This window comes from Staurois parvus, unplaced genomic scaffold (genome assembly GCF_062004578.1).
Source record: "Staurois parvus isolate SC_StPar_1 unplaced genomic scaffold, SC_StPar_1.0 ptg000004l, whole genome shotgun sequence".
Lineage (NCBI taxonomy): Eukaryota > Metazoa > Chordata > Amphibia > Anura > Ranidae > Staurois > Staurois parvus.
In genome coordinates this window covers 3268316-3280917 of record NW_028317800.1, presented here as the reverse complement: position 1 = coordinate 3280917, position 12602 = coordinate 3268316, and the positions used below count along the sequence as shown (strand labels likewise).

Below are 12602 nucleotides of genomic sequence, written 5' to 3'. Positions count from 1 at the left end.
ACCTCCTAAACTGGTGTATTCAGGTAAGAAGACCCTGTTTTCTGTCAACCGTAAAAGGGTAAACCTCATAATTAAAAAAGAAAAAGCCTACAGCACCTGCTAATCCAAGGAAGGCAACCCATCCAAGTATTAACCAGGCCCAACCCTGCAAAGCTTCCGAGGTCAAATCAGATCGGGCGCATTCGGGGTGGTGTGGCCGTAGGCACCTTCTTCTCCATTTCACACTTGTGCAATTCAACCTGGCCAAGAGCAGTGAAAAGACATAGTGGAATTACATAACTGCTCGGTGCACTATCATAAAAACTTCTAGGCAATTATGATGAAATCCCTTCTTTATGTCCGTCACACATTTAGCTGGAATATTAACATCTTACATTTACCATACATTAAAAAGGGGCATTTGTATCCACGCCTTAAACTACTCTTAAAAATTCCGAAACTGGTGCTTTCAGGAAAGAAGGCCCAGTTGTCGGTCCTCTGTAAGAGGGTATACCTTCATTATTTATTTATTTCAGGTACTTATATAGCGCCGTCAATTTACGCAGCGCTTTATATTGTACATTCACATCAGTCCCTAACCCTCAAGGGACGTACAATCTAAAGTTCCTAACTCACATTCAAATATACACATACTAGGGACAATTTAGACAGGAGCCAATTAACCTACCAGCATGTCTTTGGAGTGTGGGAGGAAACCGGAGTACCCGGAGGAAAACCACGCAGTCACAGGGAGGACATGAAAACTCCAGGCAGGTGGTGGCATGGCTGGGCTTCGACCCAACGAACCTAGTACTGCCAGGCCAACGTGCTAACCATTTAGCCACTGTGCTGCCCGAATATTTATAATCTAAGAAAAGAAGCCTACAGCACCTGGTATTCCCAGGCGTTGACCAATCCAAGTACTAACCAGGCCTAACCCTGCTCAGCTTTTGAGATCAGATGAGATCAGGAGCATTCAGGGTAGTGTGGCCGTAGGCTACATCTTCTCCATTGTACAGTTGTGCAATACAACCAGACTAAAAGCAGTGAAGAGACATTACATAATTACTCGGTGTACTATCAAAGACACTTCTGGGCAATTATGATGAAATCCCTTTATTATGGCCATCAAACATTGAGCTATAATAGAAACATCTTACATTTAATAGAAATAAAAAATGATATTTGATTTCAAGCATTAATAAACTCTAAACAACCTCCTAAACTGGTGTATTCAGGTAAGAAGACCCTGTTTTCTGTCAACCGTAAAAGGGTAAACCTCATAATTAAAAAAGAAAAAGCCTACAGCACCTGCTAATCCAAGGAAGGCAACCCATCCAAGTATTAACCAGGCCCAAACCTGCAAAGCTTCCGAGGTCAAATCAGATCGGGCGCATTCGGGTTGGTGTGGCCGTAGGCACCTTCTTCTCCATTTCACAGTTGTGCAATTCAACCTGGCCAAGAGCAGTGAAAAGACATAGTGGAATTACATAACTGCTCGGTGCACTATCATAAAAACTTCTAGGCAATTATGATGAAATCCCTTCTTTATGTCCGTCACACATTTAGCTGGAATATTAACATCTTACATTTACCATACATTAAAAAGGGGCATTTGTATCCACGCCTTAAACTACTCTTAAAAATTCCGAAACTGGTGCTTTCAGGAAAGAAGGCCCAGTTGTCGGTCCTCTGTAAGAGGGTATACCTTCATTATTTATTTATTTCAGGTACTTATATAGCGCCGTCAATTTACGCAGCGCTTTATATTGTACATTCACATCAGTCCCTAACCCTCAAGGGACGTACAATCTAAAGTTCCTAACTCACATTCATATATACACATACTAGGGACAATTTAGACAGGAGCCAATTAACCTACCAGCATGTCTTTGGAGTGTGGGAGGAAACCGGAGTACCCGGAGGAAAACCACGCAGTCACAGGGAGAACATGCAAACTCCAGGCAGGTGGTGGCATGGCTGGGCTTCGACCCAACGAACCAGGAACTGCCAGGCCAACGTGCTACCCATATAGCCACTGTGCTGCCCGAATATTTATAATCTAAGAAAAGAAGCCTACAGCACCTGGTATTCCCAGGCGTTGACCAATCCAAGTACTAACCAGGCCTAACCCTGCTCAGCTTTTGAGATCAGATGAGATCAGGAGCATTCAGGGTAGTGTGGCCGTAGGCTACATCTTCTCCATTGTACAGTTGTGCAATACAACCAGACTAAAAGCAGTGAAGAGACATTACATAATTACTCGGTGTACTATCAAAACACTTCTGGGCAATTATGATGAAATCCCTTTATTATGGCCATCAAACATTGAGCTATAATAGAAACATCTTACATTTAATAGAAATAAAAAATTATATTTGATTTCAAGCATTAATAAACTCTAAACAACCTCCTAAACTGGTGTATTCAGGTAAGAAGACCCTGTTTTCTGTCAAACGTAAAAGGGTAAACCTCATAATTAAAAAAGAAAAAGCCTACAGCACCTGCTAATCCAAGGAAGGCAACCCATCCAAGTATTAACCAGGCCCAACCCTGCAAAGCTTCCGAGGTCAAATCAAATCGGGCGCATTCGGGGTGGTGTGGCCGTAGGCACCTTCTTCTCCATTTCACACTTGTGCAATTCAACCTGGCCAAGAGCAGTGAAAAGACATAGTGGAATTACATAACTGCTCGGTGCACTATCATAAAAACTTCTAGGCAATTATGATGAAATCCCTTCTTTATGTCCGTCACACATTTAGCTGGAATATTAACATCTTACATTTACCATACATTAAAAAGGGGCATTTGTATCCACACCTTAAACTACTCTTAAAAATTCCGAAACTGGTGCTTTCAGGACAGAAGGCCCAGTTGTCGGTCCTCTGTAAGAGGGTATACCTTCATTATTTATTTATTTCAGGTACTTACATAGCGCCGTCAATTTACGCAGCGCTTTATATTGTACATTCACATCAGTCCCTAACCCTCAAGGGACGTACAATCTAAAGTTCCAAACTCACATTCAAATATACACATACTAGGGACAATTTAGACAGGAGCCAATTAACCTACCAGCATGTCTTTGGAGTGTGGGAGGAAACCGGAGTACCCGGAGGAAAACCACGCAGTCACAGGGAGAACATGCAAACTCCAGGCAGGTGGTGGCATGGCTGGGCTTCGACCCAACGAACCAGGAACTGCCAGGCCAACGTGCTACCCATATAGCCACTGTGCTGCCCGAATATTTATAATCTAAGAAAAGAAGCCTACAGCACCTGGTATTCCCAGGCGTTGACCAATCCAAGTACTAACCAGGCCTAACCCTGCTCAGCTTTTGAGATCAGATGAGATCAGGAGCATTCAGGGTAGTGTGGCCGTAGGCTACACTTCTCCATTGTACAGTTGTGCAATACAACCAGACTAAAAGCAGGGAAGAGACATTACATAATTACTCGGTGTACTATCAAAGACACTTCTGGGCAATTATGATGAAATCTCTTTATTATGGCCATCAAACATTGAGCTATAATAGAAACATCTTACATTTAATAGAAATAAAAAATGATATTTGATTTCAAGGATTAATAAACTCTAAACAACCTCCTAAACTGGTGTATTCAGGTAAGAAGACCCTGTTTTCTGTCAAACGTAAAAGGGTAAACCTCATAATTAAAAAAGAAAAAGCCTACAGCACCTGCTAATCCAAGGAAGGCAACCCATCCAAGTATTAACCAGGCCCAACCCTGCAAAGCTTCCGAGGTCAAATCAGATCGGGCGCATTCGGGGTGGTGTGGCCGTAGGCACCTTCTTCTCCATTTCACAGTTGTGCAATTCAACCTGGCCAAGAGCAGTGAAAAGACATAGTGGAATTACATAACTGCTCGGTGCACTATCATAAAAACTTCTAGGCAATTATGATGAAATCCCTTCTTTATGTCCGTCACACATTTAGCTGGAATATTAACATCTTACATTTACCATACATTAAAAAGGGGCATTTGTATCCACGCCTTAAACTACTCTTAAAAATTCCGAAACTGGTGCTTTCAGGAAAGAAGGCCCAGTTGTCGGTCCTCTGTAAGAGGGTATACCTTCATTATTTATTTATTTCAGGTACTTATATAGCGCCGTCAATTTACGCAGCGCTTTATATTGTACATTCACATCAGTCCCTAACCCTCAAGGGACGTACAATCTAAAGTTCCTAACTCACATTCATATATACACATACTAGGGACAATTTAGACAGGAGCCAATTAACCTACCAGCATGTCTTTGGAGTGTGGGAGGAAACCGGAGTACCCGGAGGAAAACCACGCAGTCACAGGGAGAACATGCAAACTCCAGGCAGGTGGTGGCATGGCTGGGCTTCGACCCAACGAACCAGGAACTGCCAGGCCAACGTGCTACCCATATAGCCACTGTGCTGCCCGAATATTTATAATCTAAGAAAAGAAGCCTACAGCACCTGGTATTCCCAGGCGTTGACCAATCCAAGTACTAACCAGGCCTAACCCTGCTCAGCTTTTGAGATCAGATGAGATCAGGAGCATTCAGGGTAGTGTGGCCGTAGGCTACATCTTCTCCATTGTACAGTTGTGCAATACAACCAGACTAAAAGCAGTGAAGAGACATTACATAATTACTCGGTGTACTATCAAAACACTTCTGGGCAATTATGATGAAATCCCTTTATTATGGCCATCAAACATTGAGCTATAATAGAAACATCTTACATTTAATAGAAATAAAAAATTATATTTGATTTCAAGCATTAATAAACTCTAAACAACCTCCTAAACTGGTGTATTCAGGTAAGAAGACCCTGTTTTCTGTCAACCGTAAAAGGGTAAACCTCATAATTAAAAAAGAAAAAGCCTACAGCACCTGCTAATCCAAGGAAGGCAACCCATCCAAGTATTAACCAGGCCCAAACCTGCAAAGCTTCCGAGGTCAAATCAGATCGGGCGCATTCGGGTTGGTGTGGCCGTAGGCACCTTCTTCTCCATTTCACAGTTGTGCAATTCAACCTGGCCAAGAGCAGTGAAAAGACATAGTGGAATTACATAACTGCTCGGTGCACTATCATAAAAACTTCTAGGCAATTATGATGAAATCCCTTCTTTATGTCCGTCACACATTTAGCTGGAATATTAACATCTTACATTTACCATACATTAAAAAGGGGCATTTGTATCCACGCCTTAAACTACTCTTAAAAATTCCGAAACTGGTGCTTTCAGGAAAGAAGGCCCAGTTGTCGGTCCTCTGTAAGAGGGTATACCTTCATTATTTATTTATTTCAGGTACTTATATAGCGCCGTCAATTTACGCAGCGCTTTATATTGTACATTCACATCAGTCCCTAACCCTCAAGGGACGTACAATCTAAAGTTCCTAACTCACATTCATATATACACATACTAGGGACAATTTAGACAGGAGCCAATTAACCTACCAGCATGTCTTTGGAGTGTGGGAGGAAACCGGAGTACCCGGAGGAAAACCACGCAGTCACAGGGAGAACATGCAAACTCCAGGCAGGTGGTGGCATGGCTGGGCTTCGACCCAACGAACCAGGAACTGCCAGGCCAACGTGCTACCCATATAGCCACTGTGCTGCCCGAATATTTATAATCTAAGAAAAGAAGCCTACAGCACCTGGTATTCCCAGGCGTTGACCAATCCAAGTACTAACCAGGCCTAACCCTGCTCAGCTTTTGAGATCAGATGAGATCAGGAGCATTCAGGGTAGTGTGGCCGTAGGCTACATCTTCTCCATTGTACAGTTGTGCAATACAACCAGACTAAAAGCAGTGAAGAGACATTACATAATTACTCGGTGTACTATCAAAGACACTTCTGGGCAATTATGATGAAATCCCTTTATTATGGCCATCAAACATTGAGCTATAATAGAAACATCTTACATTTAATAGAAATAAAAAATTATATTTGATTTCAAGCATTAATAAACTCTAAACAACCTCCTAAACTGGTGTATTCAGGTAAGAAGACCCTGTTTTCTGTCAACCGTAAAAGGGTAAACCTCATAATTAAAAAAGAAAAAGCCTACAGCACCTGCTAATCCAAGGAAGGCAACCCATCCAAGTATTAACCAGGCCCAACCCTGCAAAGCTTCCGAGGTCAAATCAAATCGGGCGCATTTGGGGTGGTGTGGCCGTAGGCACCTTCTTCTCCATTTCACACTTGTGCAATTCAACCTGGCCAAGAGCAGTGAAAAGACATAGTGGAATTACATAACTGCTCGGTGCACTATCATAAAAACTTCTAGGCAATTATGATGAAATCCCTTCTTTATGTCCGTCACACATTTAGCTGGAATATTAACATCTTACATTTACCATACATTAAAAAGGGGCATTTGTATCCACGCCTTAAACTACTCTTAAAAATTCCGAAACTGGTGCTTTCAGGAAAGAAGGCCCAGTTGTCGGTCCTCTGTAAGAGGGTATACCTTCATTATTTATTTATTTCAGGTACTTATATAACGCCGTCAATTTACGCAGCGCTTTATATTGTACATTCACATCAGTCCCTAACCCTCAAGGGACGTACAATCTAAAGTTCCTAACTCACATTCAAATATACACATACTAGGGACAATTTAGACAGGAGCCAATTAACCTACCAGCATGTCTTTGGAGTGTGGGAGGAAACCGGAGTACCCGGAGGAAAACCACGCAGTCACAGGGAGAACATGCAAACTCCAGGCAGGTGGTGGCATGGCTGGGCTTCGACCCAACGAACCAGGAACTGCCAGGCCAACGTGCTACCCATATAGCCACTGTGCTGCCCGAATATTTATAATCTAAGAAAAGAAGCCTACAGCACCTGGTATTCCCAGGCGTTGACCAATCCAAGTACTAACCAGGCCTAACCCTGCTCAGCTTTTGAGATCAGATGAGATCAGGAGCATTCAGGGTAGTGTGGCCGTAGGCTACATCTTCTCCATTGTACAGTTGTGCAATACAACCAGACTAAAAGCAGTGAAGAGACATTACATAATTACTCGGTGTACTATCAAGACACTTCTGGGCAATTATGATGAAATCCCTTTATTATGGCCATCAAACATTGAGCTATAATAGAAACATCTTACATTTAATAGAAATAAAAAATGATATTTGATTTCAAGCATTAATAAACTCTAAACAACCTCCTAAACTGGTGTATTCAGGTAAGAAGACCCTGTTTTCTGTCAACCGTAAAAGGGTAAACCTCATAATTAAAAAAGAAAAAGCCTACAGCACCTGCTAATCCAAGGAAGGCAACCCATCCAAGTATTAACCAGGCCCAACCCTGTAAAGCTTCCGAGGTCAAATCAGATCGGGCGCATTCGGGGTGGTGTGGCCGTAGGCACCTTCTTCTCCATTTCACACTTGTGCAATTCAACCTGGCCAAGAGCAGTGAAAAGACATAGTGGAATTACATAACTGCTCGGTGCACTATCATAAAAACTTCTAGGCAATTATGATGAAATCCCTTCTTTATGTCCGTCACACATTTAGCTGGAATATTAACATCTTACATTTACCATACATTAAAAAGGGGCATTTGTATCCACGCCTTAAACTACTCTTAAAAATTCCGAAACTGGTGCTTTCAGGAAAGAAGGCCCAGTTGTCGGTCCTCTGTAAGAGGGTATACCTTCATTATTTATTTATTTCAGGTACTTATATAGCGCCGTCAATTTACGCAGCGCTTTATATTGTACATTCACATCAGTCCCTAACCCTCAAGGGACGTACAATCTAAAGTTCCTAACTCACATTCAAATATACACATACTAGGGACAATTTAGACAGGAGCCAATTAACCTACCAGCATGTCTTTGGAGTGTGGGAGGAAACCGGAGTACCCGGAGGAAAACCACGCAGTCACAGGGAGAACATGCAAACTCCAGGCAGGTGGTGGCATGGCTGGGCTTCGACCCAACGAACCAGGAACTGCCAGGCCAACGTGCTACCCATATAGCCACTGTGCTGCCCGAATATTTATAATCTAAGAAAAGAAGCCTACAGCACCTGGTATTCCCAGGCGTTGACCAATCCAAGTACTAACCAGGCCTAACCCTGCTCAGCTTTTGAGATCAGATGAGATCAGGAGCATTCAGGGTAGTGTGGCCGTAGGCTACATCTTCTCCATTGTACAGTTGTGCAATACAACCAGACTAAAAGCAGGGAAGAGACATTACATAATTACTCGGTGTACTATCAAAGACACTTCTGGGCAATTATGATGAAATCCCTTTATTATGGCCATCAAACATTGAGCTATAATAGAAACATCTTACATTTAATAGAAATAAAAAATGATATTTGATTTCATGGATTAATAAACTCTAAACAACCTCCTAAACTGGTGTATTCAGGTAAGAAGACCCTGTTTTCTGTCAACCGTAAAAGGGTAAACCTCATAATTAAAAAAGAAAAAGCCTACAGCACCTGCTAATCCAAGGAAGGCAACCCATCCAAGTATTAACCAGGCCCAACCCTGCAAAGCTTCCGAGGTCAAATCAGATTGGGCGCATTCGGGTTGGTGTGGCCGTAGGCACCTTCTTCTCCATTTCACAGTTGTGCAATTCAACCTGGCCAAGAGCAGTGAAAAGACATAGTGGAATTACATAACTGCTCGGTGCACTATCATAAAAACTTCTAGGCAATTATGATGAAATCCCTTCTTTATGTCCGTCACACATTTAGCTGGAATATTAACATCTTACATTTACCATACATTAAAAAGGGGCATTTGTATCCACGCCTTAAACTACTCTTAAAAATTCCGAAACTGGTGCTTTCAGGAAAGAAGGCCCAGTTGTCGGTCCTCTGTAAGAGGGTATACCTTCATTATTTATTTATTTCAGGTACTTATATAGCGCCGTCAATTTACGCAGCGCTTTATATTGTACATTCACATCAGTCCCTAACCCTCAAGGGACGTACAATCTAAAGTTCCTAACTCACATTCATATATACACATACTAGGGACAATTTAGACAGGAGCCAATTAACCTACCAGCATGTCTTTGGAGTGTGGGAGGAAACCGGAGTACCCGGAGGAAAACCACGCAGTCACAGGGAGAACATGCAAACTCCAGGCAGGTGGTGGCATGGCTGGGCTTCGACCCAACGAACCAGGAACTGCCAGGCCAACGTGCTACCCATATAGCCACTGTGCTGCCCGAATATTTATAATCTAAGAAAAGAAGCCTACAGCACCTGGTATTCCCAGGCGTTGACCAATCCAAGTACTAACCAGGCCTAACCCTGCTCAGCTTTTGAGATCAGATGAGATCAGGAGCATTCAGGGTAGTGTGGCCGTAGGCTACATCTTCTCCATTGTACAGTTGTGCAATACAACCAGACTAAAAGCAGTGAAGAGACATTACATAATTACTCGGTGTACTATCAAGACACTTCTGGGCAATTATGATGAAATCCCTTTATTATGGCCATCAAACATTGAGCTATAATAGAAACATCTTACATTTAATAGAAATAAAAAATTATATTTGATTTCAAGCATTAATAAACTCTAAACAACCTCCTAAACTGGTGTATTCAGGTAAGAAGACCCTGTTTTCTGTCAACCGTAAAAGGGAAAACCTCATAATTAAAAAAGAAAAAGCCTACAGCACCTGCTAATCCAAGGAAGGCAACCCATCCAAGTATTAACCAGGCCCAACCCTGCAAAGCTTCCGAGGTCAAATCAGATCGGGCGCATTCGGGGTGGTGTGGCCGTAGGCACCTTCTTCTCCATTTCACACTTGTGCAATTCAACCTGGCCAAGAGCAGTGAAAAGACATAGTGGAATTACATAACTGCTCGGTGCACTATCATAAAAACTTCTAGGCAATTATGATGAAATCCCTTCTTTATGTCCGTCACACATTTAGCTGGAATATTAACATCTTACATTTACCATACATTAAAAAGGGGCATTTGTATCCACGCCTTAAACTACTCTTAAAAATTCCGAAACTGGTGCTTTCAGGAAAGAAGGCCCAGTTGTCGGTCCTCTGTAAGAGGGTATACCTTCATTATTTATTTATTTCAGGTACTTATATAGCGCCGTCAATTTACGCAGCGCTTTATATTGTACATTCACATCAGTCCCTAACCCTCAAGGGACGTACAATCTAAAGTTCCTAACTCACATTCATATATACACATACTAGGGACAATTTAGACAGGAGCCAATTAACCTACCAGCATGTCTTTGGAGTGTGGGAGGAAACCGGAGTACCCGGAGGAAAACCACGCAGTCACAGAGAGAACATGCAAACTCCAGGCAGGTGGTGGCATGGCTGGGCTTGGACCCAACGAACCTAGTACTGCCAGGCCAACGTGCTAACCATTTAGCCACTGTGCTGCCCGAATATTTATAATCTAAGAAAAGAAGCCTACAGCACCTGGTATTCCCAGGCGTTGACCAATCCAAGTACTAACCAGGCCTAACCCTGCTCAGCTTTTGAGATCAGATGAGATCAGGAGCATTCAGGGTAGTGTGGCTGTAGGCTACATCTTCTCCATTGTACAGTTGTGCAATACAACCAGACTAAAAGCAGTGAAGAGACATTACATAATTACTCGGTGTACTATCAAGACACTTCTGGGCAATTATGATGAAATCCCTTTATTATGGCCATCAAACATTGAGCTATAATAGAAACATCTTACATTTAATAGAAATAAAAAATTATATTTGATTTCAAGCATTAATAAACTCTAAACAACCTCCTAAACTGGTGTATTCAGGTAAGAAGACCCTGTTTTCTGTCAAACGTAAAAGGGTAAACCTCATAATTAAAAAAGAAAAAGCCTACAGCACCTGCTAATCCAAGGAAGGCAACCCATCCAAATATTAACCAGGCCCAACCCTGCAAAGCTTCCGAGGTCAAATCAAATCGGGCGCATTTGGGGTGGTGTGGCCGTAGGCACCTTCTTCTCCATTTCACACTTGTGCAATTCAACCTGGCCAAGAGCAGTGAAAAGACATAGTGGAATTACATAACTGCTCGATGCACTATCATAAAAACTTCTAGGCAATTATGATGAAATCCCTTCTTTATGTCCGTCACACATTTAGCTGGAATATTAACATCTTACATTTACCATACATTAAAAAGGGGCATTTGTATCCACGCCTTAAACTACTCTTAAAAATTCCGAAACTGGTGCTTTCAGGAAAGAAGGCCCAGTTGTCGGTCCTCTGTAAGAGGGTATACCTTCATTATTTATTTATTTCAGGTACTTATATAGCGCCGTCAATTTACGCAGCGCTTTATATTGTACATTCACATCAGTCCCTAACCCTCAAGGGACGTACAATCTAAAGTTCCTAACTCACATTCAAATATACACATACTAGGGACAATTTAGACAGGAGCCAATTAACCTACCAGCATGTCTTTGGAGTGTGGGAGGAAACCGGAGTACCCGGAGGAAAACCACGCAGTCACAGGGAGAACATGCAAACTCCAGGCAGGTGGTGGCATGGCTGGGCTTCGACCCAACGAACCAGGAACTGCCAGGCCAACGTGCTACCCATATAGCCACTGTGCTGCCCGAATATTTATAATCTAAGAAAAGAAGCCTACAGCACCTGGTATTCCCAGGCGTTGACCAATCCAAGTACTAACCAGGCCTAACCCTGCTCAGCTTTTGAGATCAGATGAGATCAGGAGCATTCAGGGTAGTGTGGCCGTAGGCTACATCTTCTCCATTGTACAGTTGTGCAATACAACCAGACTAAAAGCAGGGAAGAGACATTACATAATTACTCGGTGTACTATCAAAGACACTTCTGGGCAATTATGATGAAATCCCTTTATTATGGCCATCAAACATTGAGCTATAATAGAAACATCTTACATTTAATAGAAATAAAAAATGATATTTGATTTCATGGATTAATAAACTCTAAACAACCTCCTAAACTGGTGTATTCAGGTAAGAAGACCCTGTTTTCTGTCAACCGTAAAAGGGTAAACCTCATAATTAAAAAAGAAAAAGCCTACAGCACCTGCTAATCCAAGGAAGGCAACCCATCCAAGTATTAACCAGGCCCAACCCTGCAAAGCTTCCGAGGTCAAATCAGATTGGGCGCATTCGGGTTGGTGTGGCCGTAGGCACCTTCTTCTCCATTTCACAGTTGTGCAATTCAACCTGGCCAAGAGCAGTGAAAAGACATAGTGGAATTACATAACTGCTCGGTGCACTATCATAAAAACTTCTAGGCAATTATGATGAAATCCCTTCTTTATGTCCGTCACACATTTAGCTGGAATATTAACATCTTACATTTACCATACATTAAAAAGGGGCATTTGTATCCACGCCTTAAACTACTCTTAAAAATTCCGAAACTGGTGCTTTCAGGAAAGAAGGCCCAGTTGTCGGTCCTCTGTAAGAGGGTATACCTTCATTATTTATTTATTTCAGGTACTTATATAGCGCCGTCAATTTACGCAGCGCTTTATATTGTACATTCACATCAGTCCCTAACCCTCAAGGGACGTACAATCTAAAGTTCCTAACTCACATTCATATATACACATACTAGGGACAATTTAGACAGGAGCCAATTAACCTACC

At 42.2% G+C, this 12602-nt stretch overlaps 10 pseudogenes; all 10 read right to left on the bottom strand.

The window, feature by feature from the left end:
* Positions 1-858: 858 nt before the first annotated feature.
* On the bottom strand, positions 859-977 carry LOC149474473 (5S ribosomal RNA; annotated as a pseudogene).
* Positions 978-2052: 1075 nt separating this feature from the next.
* Positions 2053-2171, bottom strand: LOC149474472 (5S ribosomal RNA; annotated as a pseudogene).
* A 1074-nt stretch (positions 2172-3245) lies between these two features.
* LOC149474471 (5S ribosomal RNA) lies at positions 3246-3364 on the bottom strand (annotated as a pseudogene).
* Positions 3365-4438: 1074 nt separating this feature from the next.
* On the bottom strand, positions 4439-4557 carry LOC149474470 (5S ribosomal RNA; annotated as a pseudogene).
* A 1074-nt stretch (positions 4558-5631) lies between these two features.
* Positions 5632-5750, bottom strand: LOC149474469 (5S ribosomal RNA; annotated as a pseudogene).
* Positions 5751-6825: 1075 nt separating this feature from the next.
* LOC149474468 (5S ribosomal RNA) lies at positions 6826-6944 on the bottom strand (annotated as a pseudogene).
* Positions 6945-8018: 1074 nt separating this feature from the next.
* Positions 8019-8137, bottom strand: LOC149474467 (5S ribosomal RNA; annotated as a pseudogene).
* Positions 8138-9212: 1075 nt separating this feature from the next.
* On the bottom strand, positions 9213-9331 carry LOC149474466 (5S ribosomal RNA; annotated as a pseudogene).
* A 1074-nt stretch (positions 9332-10405) lies between these two features.
* LOC149474465 (5S ribosomal RNA) lies at positions 10406-10524 on the bottom strand (annotated as a pseudogene).
* Positions 10525-11598: 1074 nt separating this feature from the next.
* Positions 11599-11717, bottom strand: LOC149474464 (5S ribosomal RNA; annotated as a pseudogene).
* Between the last annotated feature and the right edge of the window lie 885 nt (positions 11718-12602).